This window comes from Elephantulus edwardii, unplaced genomic scaffold (assembly GCF_000299155.1).
Source record: "Elephantulus edwardii isolate Elephantulus edwardi_28Jun2011 unplaced genomic scaffold, EleEdw1.0 scaffold00007, whole genome shotgun sequence".
NCBI classification, from domain to species: domain Eukaryota; kingdom Metazoa; phylum Chordata; class Mammalia; order Macroscelidea; family Macroscelididae; genus Elephantulus; species Elephantulus edwardii.
Genome location: NW_006399757.1, coordinates 26,652,215 through 26,664,237, shown reverse-complemented (window position 1 = coordinate 26,664,237; position 12,023 = coordinate 26,652,215). Strand labels below are relative to the sequence as shown.

Below are 12,023 nucleotides of genomic sequence, written 5' to 3'. Positions count from 1 at the left end.
ATAAATGATTATTATACTTGTCAAAGAAGGCCATCCCTGATTGTTGAAAATGGTACATCCTCAACTACTAATCAAAATTATGATAATTTATGCTCAACATATTTCAAAGCTTCAGGAGCAGGTTCTGTCCAAAGCACCCCTCCATAAGGCGGAGAAGAAGGAGAAGGAGACATCCAAAATGGAAAACAAAAAAGAAAAGTGTAATGACATTGAAGAAAATCCAAGGAAAAAGATTAAGCAAATGAATACATTTAAACAAAGTAATCTAAAGTCCAGGAATAACAGCCAACCAAAGAAGAGGAAACAGCAGGTTTTGGCTCTGGAAACAGAAGATGAAAATAATGCTAAACCTATGAATTATGATGAGAAAAGGCAGTTAAGTTTAGATATAAACAAACTTCCTGGAGATAAACTTGGGTGAATAGTTCATATACTACAGTCAAGAGAGCCTTTACTGAGAAATTCTTGTCCTGAGGAGTTAGAGATAGACTTTGAAACACTGAAAGCATCAACACTGAGAGAGCTACAAAAATATGTTGCAGCATGCCTCAGGAAAAAACCACGACAACCTAATGCTAAGAAAACAGGAATGTCCAAAGAAAAACTTCATTCAGAGAAAAAACAGGAGTTGGAACAGCGGTTACTAGAAGTCAATAATCGTTTGAATTCTGGAAAAAGTCAAACAAAGGCTAAGAAGACTGAAGCACCCCAGGCACTTGGAACCTGTTCCCGGTTGAGCGATAGCAGCAGTAGCAGCAGTAGCAGCAGTAGCAGCAGTAGCAGCAGCTCATCAGAATCTGAAAGTAGTAGTGATTCAAGTTCTTCAGACAGCAGTGATTCTGAATCTGGTTAGATGTCTTCTTAAATATACCTATGGATTGGAAAAAATGTGTTATGTTTTTTTTTTAAAATAGTCTTACTTAAGCCTGGTGTTAATAAACTGCACTGCAATCCTTAAAAAATAAAAACCAAAAAAAATTATGAAAATTTAAACACACATAGAAACAGTTTGGGAAACTGGCATGGTGATTTGTTTCCAAAAGACCAGCACCTTTAAAACTTTATACAGTAATTCTAATCTGACATCCACACTGAGTCTCCATAATTAGGAAATGACCTGATGGAAACTTTCAGTAGCAACTGGGTCTTTTAAGCTTTATCTCATGAAGCATGATTATGCTAAGTCCTACCTGGCTCCATCACATGGAATGCACCAGAACATGCTCAGTCAGCTTCTATCTAACAAAGTCTTCTCTCAGCAGATGATCTCTTTGTGAGTTCAGTGTTTTTAAAACAAGCTTGGTGGAAAGAGTTCAAGTTCAGGGGTAGGGGGTGGAGGAATTAACTGAAGAAGCATAGAATTAAAGACTTTTAAAAAATGAAGACTTCCAGCTCAATTGATCTTTGTCAATTGACAGACAGCTCTCTCTTCTCATGCAGCCTCAGGCACACCCCTGAGACACAATGATGAAGGTCGGAGTAAGCAAAATTGGTTGCATTGGATGCCTAGTCACCATGGCTACTTTTAAATCTGGTGAAGTGGATGTTGTTGCTATCACTGACTCCTTCATTGACCTCAACTACATTACATATATGTTTCAGTATGATTCCATCCATGGCAAGTTCAATGACATTGTCAAGGTGGAGAAATGGAAACTTTTCATAGTGGGAAAGCCATTGATTCCTGCTGCATCCAACTCTGGCCCATTGCTCACCAGTTTCTACAAACACCCCTGCCTACATACCTACAGCCACACGAATTATTATTCTGAGACCTTGAGGGGTCTGAGTCCCTGGAGAACCTTCTAGCAAATCTTTGAACCCACATAGATGAATTGGGAAACTAAGTCACATATGGAGCTGTTAACAGAAAGTATGGAATTGCTTAAACATTTTGAAGTACACTGATCTGAGGCTTCTCATAAAGATTAATATTTTTGTTGTTGTTAAGTGCTGTAGAGTTGTAGAAGACCCATAGCAATCCTATGAATAAAAGTCTTGAACACAAAACTTTTATCTTTTCTCCAAGTTCATAGAGTTTCTGAAGGCAAGGTTTTTTGGAAGTGTTACTCCTGCTTCCAAGCCTGTATTATTTGGAAGATCCACGAAAACCAGGCCTGAGGGCCCAAAAGCCTTTTTAAATATAAGGCCAAATCCAATCAGCTGACACCCTGTTGCAAGCAAGAGCCACACCCTAGTCTCAACCCCAAACCAGAAAAAACATGACAGGTTATAAAACCAGGAGCATCAATGAGTTGTGAAGTAATTTCTAACTTCAAGTAGTCTAATAAAAGTCTAATTGTGACCCCTGATGTGAGAAAAATTACTTGAAGAAATTATGGTCAACCCCCCAAAATGTTATTAAAACTATAAACTCAAAGACCCAAGAAACTCAAATAAATACAAGTCCATAACACAAGGGAAGTATTAGAGTTCTTAAGGCAATGGTTTTAAACTAGGGCTATTTTGCCCCGCAAAGGGGAATTTGGCAATGTCTCAATACAATAATGGCATTTGACTTAATGAGATTGAGTTAGTTCATGCATCATAACACTCTCCAGTCTCTCCCACGTTGTGTGGTATGTTTTGAATACTGTGTAGTATTGCATCATGTGAATGTTCCACAATTTCCCAATCCATTTGCTTGTGATTTTTCCTACTGTTAATTTCTAGTTTTATGGCATTGTGGCCTGAGAAGGTACTTTGGATTATTTCAGTATTTTTTAACGTGCTGAGATTTGCTCGCTTGTTGAGGTGTCCTAATAAATGATCAATTCTGGAGAATGTACCATATCCACTTGAGAAGAAAGTAAATTGACTTTAGTTGGATGCAGTTCCCTGAATATATCCACAAGGTTTGTTTTGCTAATTGTATAATTTAGATCTTCTGCATCTTTGTTAAGTTTCTTTTGAGATGCCTTATCCATTTGTGATGGTGGTGTGTTAGTCTCTTACCACTACTGTGATGATTGCTATTTCTTTCTTTAAGTCTGTTAACTGTTGTTTTATGTATTCTGCAGGTCTATCACTTGGTACATAGATATTGACCAAGGAAGATTATGTCTTTTTGATTTCTTGTGACTTTAATCATTATATACCGCCCTGTATATTTTAGAGTGGCTTTCATTTGGAAGTCTATTGTATCAGAAATTAGTATTACCATACCATTTGCTCAGTATATTTTTTTCCAGCCTTTGATTTTGAGTCCATCCTTCTCTTGTTTCTTAGGATGTGTTTTTTTGTAGGCAACATATTGATGGGCTTTGGCTTTTTATCCATTCTGCTACTCTTTTTCTCTTGATTGGTGCACTTAGTTCATTTATATTAAGTATGACTACTGATAGGCTAGGTTTTATCATTGCCATTTTACTGTGTTTCTTTTTCTGTTGTTTTTGATTACAATGGTCCATCCACTTTTTTTTTTTTAAATCTCTGTGTGAAGGACTAATTAAAATTTTTATAGAGTTAGTCTTGTTTTCACAAATTCCTTAAGATTCTGCCTTTTTGCAAATAATCTAATTCCTCCACCATATTTGATGAAGAGCATTGTTGAGTATAGGATCCTTGACAATTGTTTTCTTTCAACTTCCTGTGTCATCCTATTATCTTCTTGCTCATGTGGTTTTTGCTAAGAAATAAGAAATTAATCTGTTTATCCTTTTAAAGTGACTCTTCGGAAATTTTTGTGATATTTTTAATATTCTATTCATATATTTTATTTTGGAGAATTTGACCATGATATGTTTTGATATTTTTCTTTTTGGATCTATTTTATTTGGTGAGTCTCTTGAATGTGGATTTCTCTGTCCTTCAAAGTACCTAGCACCATTTAGTACTTCTTCCAAACTTTTTTGTGAATTCTCTGTTCCTCTCATGTTCTGGAATTTCAATTATGCGTATGTTGTTCCTTTTGATGTCACCGCATGTGTTTCTAAAGTTTTCCTTATTTTCTTTATACTTCATCTCTGATTTTTTTTATTCTAGTATGTTTCCATTGAGGTCCTTATCTTCCAGCTCACTGACTCTCTTCTTCATCTTTTCTGTTTTACCTTTTAGTCTCTAGCAGTTTGGACATTTTTGCCATTTTGGTCTTAATATTCTGGATTATATTTTCATTCATTTATGCTACTTATGTATCCTCTCTGTGTTGTGAGAATTTTTAAAATTATTTTACTTCTTTATCACTAGTTTTAATTCTTTGCTCCATCTTTTACATTTTCTTCCACAGTTGTTGAAGTTCTTCTATATTGATATGTTTCTTCTGGCTTCCTGTCTCTGGAGTATTCACTGTCTTAATGTCTTCTTTTGTTTCTTCCATCATTTGTACCTTCTTCTGTAGCTTTTCAGATAACTCCACATCAATATATTTCTTTTGGTTCTCTACCTCTGGTGTATTCCATTTGTTTTGTTTCTGGCTTCTGTTGTTTGTTCTATCATTTTTACCTTTTTTCATTACTATTCAAATGACTCCATATCAATATACATCTTCTGTATCTCTGACTTTAGTGGATTCATTGAGTCTGCAGTATGCTGACCCTTTTCTTTCTTTCTTTTTTTTTTTTTTTTTTAGAGACGGCTTAATTTGTTTCTTCACAATGTTTGAAGCTGCTTGCTGCTTTCTTGACATTATGTGAAGTTTTTCTTGGTAAATATTAAGTCATTTCTAGTGTGTCTGCATATGTTGTTGATAGCTGTTATTATTATTATTGATGTTATTGACTAGTTGTCAGCTTAAAATGTTCAATCTATGGAGTGTTCCACTTGCTCTACTGAAAGTCTTTTTTTGGGGATGCTTGTCTTTCCTAAAGTCCTTCAAGCTCTTTCTGGTCTGCACTGCATCCCTGGAGGAATTTTGCCTTATGTAGTCCACTCTCCCAAACTACATTGTCCTTTGTCTGCAGAGTGGTAGAGTGGTGCCAGACACAGTGTTCCACATAAGCAGTTTCTATCTGGGTGGCTTAGAAGGCAGCTTTCTCTCACACATCAGCATGCTAGCTGTGAAAGTGAATCTCTCCCCTGCTTGTAGCTCCCTACTCTTCTCTTTGGTCCCTGGGAAGGTCTTGTAGGATCCCTAAATGGAGGAGTCTTTTTCCAAGGGAGTTACTAGCCTTTCTCTCCCCCACAACTGAAAATGTTGGCTCTGGGAAAGACTGTCTCACCTGTTTATCTCTGGTGTGGTACAAGGCCAGGGGCACCAACTTAAATCATTTCTGTCCACTGGGCTTTAAAGGCAGCTCTCTCTCTAGCACCTCAGTGTGCCAGCTGTGAAAGTGAGTTTCTCCCCTGCTAGTAGCTCCTTGTCCCAAATTCTGTTGTTCTCTTTGGCCCCTGGGATGGCCCTGTGGTGGTGGGAATCTCCAAATAGAAGTGTTGGCTTTGGGAAAGAGTGTCTCACCTGATGATGTCTTCACTTTTGAAGTCTATTGTCCTCCTTTGTCTGTGGTATGGTGTGAGACCAAGGGCACCAACTTAAGCTCTTTCTGTCCAGGGGAATTTGAAGGTAGCCTTTTCTCTCCATTTACTCTTTCTTTGAGTGAGAGTGGGAACAACTTTAAGAAAATGTGTTTCTTTCCCCAGCATACTTTGCATAAGAGGAGAGTGAGCTGGGGGGTTGGGGGTGGAGGAAACCCATAAAGTTCCCATAAAGTGACCAAAAAAAAGTAAATAGCACATATCCTAGGCTGGGTTTATGCAGCAGGAACTGTCTACAACTAATAATTAACTTATTGTTATGTATCATTCAATTGGAAAAAAATCCATAGCTGATCCTGTAGTGGATTCTCTGAGACAGTAATTTCATGAGAGGAGATTGCCCTTCTTTCTCCTGCAAGGCAGATGGTGGACTTGAACTATGGGTCTTCAAGTTGACAGTGCAGCTCCTCACCACTAGGCCACCTGAGCTCTCAACAGGTAATTACTGTCAAAAAGCCAATTGATACTTCAGAATATAGAATATTAGATTTTTTTTTTTTAAAAAAGAGTTATTTTCCAGGTAGAAAATGCTAACTCTGCTAACCCCAAAGCAAGCAGTGCTAATTCACCAGTTGCTCTGCAGGAGAAAGATAGTAATTTTTTCCTGTGCTATTTATTGCCTATGAAAATCTGCTGGAGGGTCAGTTATGAGTCAGTTCCAACTGGGCAGCATGTAGCAACAACAACAGAAACCTGCAAACCTTTGGATTGAGGTAAGGGAGGGAGGGGTGGGGTAGAGGTCAGGCCTGGGTGGAGGATGGGGTAGCTGATGAGCAAAGGGAAGAGCAGTGAGAGGCTATTAGTGTGCAGAATGGTGGAAAACCTGGAAAGGACATGTTTCATGAAGAGGATCATTGTGGGCCTGCCACAGCCTTCCCCCACAGAGGCCATCCTCCAGAGTTCCAGGCTCCTTTGTAAGACTTAAACTGTTTGGTCTTAGCTGATACACCCCAACGAAGCGACCAATAAACAAAGTAAGGAAATGTTTAGGGAATCAACAAACAGGGGCACTATTTGTCCACAGCAAGATGTCAAACAGACAGGATACAAGAAAAAGCCAGTGGTACCATAGAAGGGAACTAGCCCAGCACTAAATGAAACTGGTAGAAAGTCTAATGTATGAGAAGATGCCAGACTTGAAATAAAGTTCGCATCGGGTTCTGAAGGACCTAATTCATAAGGCTGTTTAAACTATGAGACCACTACCACATAAATACCCTGGTTCATAGCTGTCTCTTATAACTTCCTCTATCATAATTGAAGCTCTTTACCTTGATGGGTTTCTTGGTAGTATATTGTTTCTTTCTTATAAACAAGAGGTGGTGGTGGGCTATCAAATCTCAGTCTTGCTACATTCACATAATGTGTAACTGTATCCAGCAAGAGCAGCTATTAGACAAGGATAGATTATTACAGTGGTCTTTGTAATTACTTGTTATGCATTAGAGAGCTGGGCAATGACCAAAGATGATGGAAGATTTGCTGGTTTTGAATTGTGGTACTAGAGAAGAATATTGAACATACCGTGGACTGCCAAGAGAACTAACAGGTCTGTTCTGGATTGGGTGGAACCAACCTACCCAATAACCTCCACCTCCATTCTTGTTGTATCCTGTTAAATCTTGTTAGGATTAAATCATGGGTTAAGTTCTTTCCAATTCATTTACTAGTGAAAAGAAACTGACATTTAAAGGGGGGGGGGATAAAAAAAACTATAGCAATATAGTTTCTTTTATTTCCCCTCCTTAAACATCAGTTTCTTTTTACTAATTTTGCTGTGTCATAAATTAACAGTCAATTTTGAAAAATATTTTTGTGTAAAAATAGGTTTGTATGATATTTTTGTATTAAGAATTATAATAATGAAATTTTAGCTAGCTAATCTTAAAGGCATTGGACTGTGTGGATCATAACAAACTGTGGCTGACTCTGAGAAGAATGGGAATCCCAGAACACTTGATCATGCTAATGAGAAACCTATACTTGGACCAGGAGGCAGTCATCAGAACAGAGCAAGGGAACACTGCATGGTTCAAAATTGGGAAGGGCGTACACCAGGGATGCATCCTATCTCCATGCCTTTTCAACCTATATGCAGAACAGATTATCCGGGAGGCTGGGCTCTATGAGGAGAAATGTGGAGTCAAGATTGGTGGATGATTTATCAACAATCTGTGTTATGCAGATGACACAACCCTGCTTGCTGGAACTGAGGAGGACCTGATGCGCTTGTTGCAGAGGGTCAAGGACTACAGCCTTCAGTATGGATTGAGGCTCAATGTCAAGAAGACAAAGATTCTCACCACTGGACCAATTGGCAACATCAGGGTGGATGGTGAAGAGATTGAGATTGTACACAGCTTTAGTTTGCTTGGCTCCGCAGTCAACAGTCTTGGCACCAGTAGCCAGGAAATTAAAAGGTTCATTGCCATGGGAAAGTCTGCTGTTGAGGACCTCTCTAAAGTACTGAAGAGCAATGGTGTCTCTCTGGAGACTAAGGTGCGTTTGATACAGGCCATGGTCTTCACAATCACTTGTTATGCATCAGAGAGTTTGACAATGACCAAGGAGGATAGAAGGAGAATTGATGCCTTTGAGCTGTGGTGCTGGAGAAGAGTATTAAGAATACCATGGACTGCTAGGAAAACAAACAGATTCGTCCTGGAAAGGGTTAAACCGGGTGGCTCCTTGGAGGCAAGGGTTCTGAGGCTCCGTCTAACATACTTTGGACATGTTGTGAGGAGAGACAGGTCCTTGGAGAAGGACATCATGTTTGGGAGGGTGGAGGCACGGCGCAGGAGGGGAAGGCCCTCTATGAGTTGGATTGATTCAGTGACTGGGATAATAGGGATGGGAGTGTCGGAGACAGTGCGATTGGCACAGGACAGAGCAGAGTCTAGGGAGTCTAGGGCTGTTGCACTTCGGGTCGCTATGAGTCGCAAGCGACTCAATGGCACATAACAACAACAACATCAATCTTATATGTTATCTTGGTTTAGGTTTCTTCAGAAGCCTGGCCTGAAAGCAAAATTTGTGTAGGAATAATTTTCTTGGGAGGTGACTCAAAGATCCAACTCAGATATTAAATGATAAGTTTTCTGTTTCTGGAATTTTCTTCTACTGCTTAAAATACTTCCAGTCCATGGAGTTATTCTATAAAGAATGGATGAAATTGAAGAAAGCAGAGAAAAACAGAAACAACTGATTTTGGACATCTGAATTTTCAAATAGCAGCCTTCAAGGAGGACAATGGTTCCTCACCGTAGAGAAGCACAATTATAGACAAGCTGTCAATAGACCCTATTTTAATCTCAATTCAAAATAAACAGCCATCGTGTTAAGGATTTAAAGATTTATTAAAAAGAAGGAGGAAGAGAAAGAGGAGAAGAAGAAGAATAAGAGGAGAAGAAGAGCAAGCTGGTTTTGTCTTGATGCTAATCCATAAATTTCTTGTTTCATTCCCAAATGAAGCTGGCTTATCAACCACCAGTGTGGAGTCAGTAATGTTAGCAGAATTTCAAGGGAATATGTTCCAGAGTATTGAAAGTTATGTTTTGATTGTTAAGTGTCCTTCAGGAAAACTGTTTCTGATTTCTTCTAATTGTTGGTATTTTTCACTCTTTGTAATCCTCACTTCATTCACTTCCAATAACCCTTCAACTGTGTCTCACTCAATTGAATTGGATAAATCTTTCTTTCCATGTGGATGCTACCCCTTTAAACCTCATGCCTACATTAATCTGATTATCTTCCATTCTCACTTGCTCCTGTCATTTCTCTCTTCTCTGTCCTACTTTGTGTCCTGAAGAGGTGGATACTGATGAAAATATCCAGCCTCCATATCTTTCTGGCTGTTGGTTGGGTTTGCCAAATAGAAGGCACTAGGAGACCAGAAACGGGGAAGAAAGGGGATTAGAGTTGTATTTTCTGGCTTCCTCTCTGTCCCTTGCTGACAGAGCTGGCAGTTGTTTTGCACCATAGCCGTGACCTCATGTGCTGGCCCATTTTCTAAGCACCTATATATCTCCAGGTTCAGCAACACTCTTGCTTGCCCTTGTATTTTCAAGTTTGGAATAAGTTATGAAAACAGGTTGTGCCAAGAAATCTGGAGGAAAATTAATTGGCCAACTTACTGGAAGAGATCTATATATATTCTCATTTTTTAAAAAAGGTGATCTGACAGAGTGTGGAAATTATCAAACAATATTACTAGTATCACCCACAAGCAAGATCCTGCTGAAGATTATCCAAAAACAACTGAAACTGTATATTGACAGAGCTCTGCCAGATGTACAAGCTGGGGTTAGAAGAGGTTGTGGCAGTACGGACATTATAACCAAAGTTAGATGAATCTTAGCTGAAAGCAGAGAGTACCCAAAGTACTGTCTGTGTTTCATTGACTATGCAAGGCATTTAACTGTGTGGATCACAACAAATTGTGATTAAATTTGAACAGAATGAGAATCCCAGAACACTTAATTGTGCTCATGTGAAATCTATACCCAGATCAGGAAGAAGTCATCAAAATGGAGCAAGGAAACACTGTATAGTTCAAAAATCAGGAAAGAAGTGCATCAGGGCAGCATCCTATCTCCACACTTCCTTTTTTTCAGTTTACTTTTTTTTTAAAAAAAAATTTTAATTACCAAAAATATTTTCGGCTCTTACAGCAAAACAAAATAAAACAAACAAACAAAAATGACAGCTACTGGGACTAGTGATTATGAAACTTCTAGACTTTTCAGAAACCTTTCACAAAATTCATTCTATGTAGAGTAGAACTCGGACTTTTGAGTTACCTTCAAGTTAGAATTGACTTAGAGTTAATCTCCAAACATTTCAGTCTATATGTGGAACAAATAATTCAGGAGGCAGAATTTTATGAGGAGGAATATGTCATTAGGATTGGAGAAAGACTCATCAACAACTTATGTTATGCAGATAGCACACCTTTCTTCCTGAAACTAAGTAGTACCTGAAGCATTTGCTACAAGGGGTCAAAGACTGTAGTCTTCAATATGGACTACAGAACATGAAGAAAATAAAGATGGAGAAGAGACTGAGATTATTCATAATTTCCAGCATTGCAGGAAATACTAAAGGAAGTCTTTCTTACAGAAAGCAAGATGGGTCAGCAACACCACCAAAAGAAACTCAGTGATATAATAGCAATAAGCCCTTGACTCTCCATAATTACATTTTAGGTAGCAAAGCAAGCATTAATAAATTTAAAACATAAAAATAATATCAAGCATCTTCTCAGACCAAAATGCTATAAAATTAGGAAATAATAACAAGAAGATAAAGGAGAAAAAACTCCAAATATTTGGAAAATCAATGACATCCTGCTTGAACATAACTGGGTAAGAGAAGAAATAAATAATAATATAAAAAGTTTCTTGAAACAAATGAATCTGAAACACAATTTACCAAAACCTCTGGGACAGTGAAAATAGTAATTAGAGGTCAATTTATAGCAATAAGCAAACACATCAAAACAGAAGAAAAAAATTGTAATTGACTCTTTTTTTTAAAATTTGTATTCAGAAACAAATTATAAATTTTTAAACATTAATATGGTTGCATTTGAAATTTTTTCATGAAAGACACTTTACAAAATATTTTATCTTCATCAAACAAATCACTGTTACCAGAGGTTTTACCCTTTAAAAAGCTTAGACACCTATGTATGCAAACTATGATCCACAGCAAAATCTAACCTATCTCCTACTTAATTATTGGAACAAATGGGACTTAATTATTGAAACAAATGAATGCTCATTTGTATACATATTATTTAGGCTACATTCATGCTATAATATGGACTACAAATATTTATTATCTAGATGAACCTTAGCAGAAAATGTTTCGTGAACCTCACTTCAAACTAAAACCTAAAATTGAAAGTTGAGTTTTTAGTTCTTTAGTTTTTAAAAAGGGGTGGGTTTATATATTTATAAGACCAATTAAAAACACTTATTAATTTCACTTTCCTTATTTTCCTTTGGTAATTACAAAAAATTATGTACCTCTCCTAGATAGGGTGCCCCTTGGAGGCAAAGATGATAAAGCTTTGTCTCACATACTTTGGGCATGTTGCTGGGAGAAGCTATTCCTTGAGATGAACATCATCCTTGGAAAGGTTAAGGATTAGTGAAAGACAGGAAGATCCTCAACCAGATGGACTAACACAGTGACTGCTGCAATGGAATGTGGTGTGTCAGAACATGTGAGGATGGCAGAGGATACCACAGGGTTCAATCTGTTGTTCATATGGTCATGATGAGTCAGACTGCATTTGGTGACACCTAACAACAACAACTTATTTACTGCTGTTGAGTTGGAATAGACTCATAGCTGACCCTCCAGAAGGTTTTCAAAGACTGTAAACTGCACTGGAGAAAAATGCCCATCCTTCACCAGGAGCAGTGGCTTCAAACTGCCCATCTTTGCTTGGGCAACACAACTCTTTATCCACTAAGCCACCAGAACTTCCTACACTAGGTAGATAGATAGATAGATAGATAGATAGATAGATAGATAGATAGATA

At 37.9% G+C, this 12,023-nt stretch overlaps 1 pseudogene; it reads left to right on the top strand.

The window, feature by feature from the left end:
• The first annotated feature begins 589 nt into the window (after positions 1-589).
• The window catches only part of LOC102864778, a 78,744-nt pseudogene continuing 67,310 nt past the window's right edge, over positions 590-12,023 (top strand).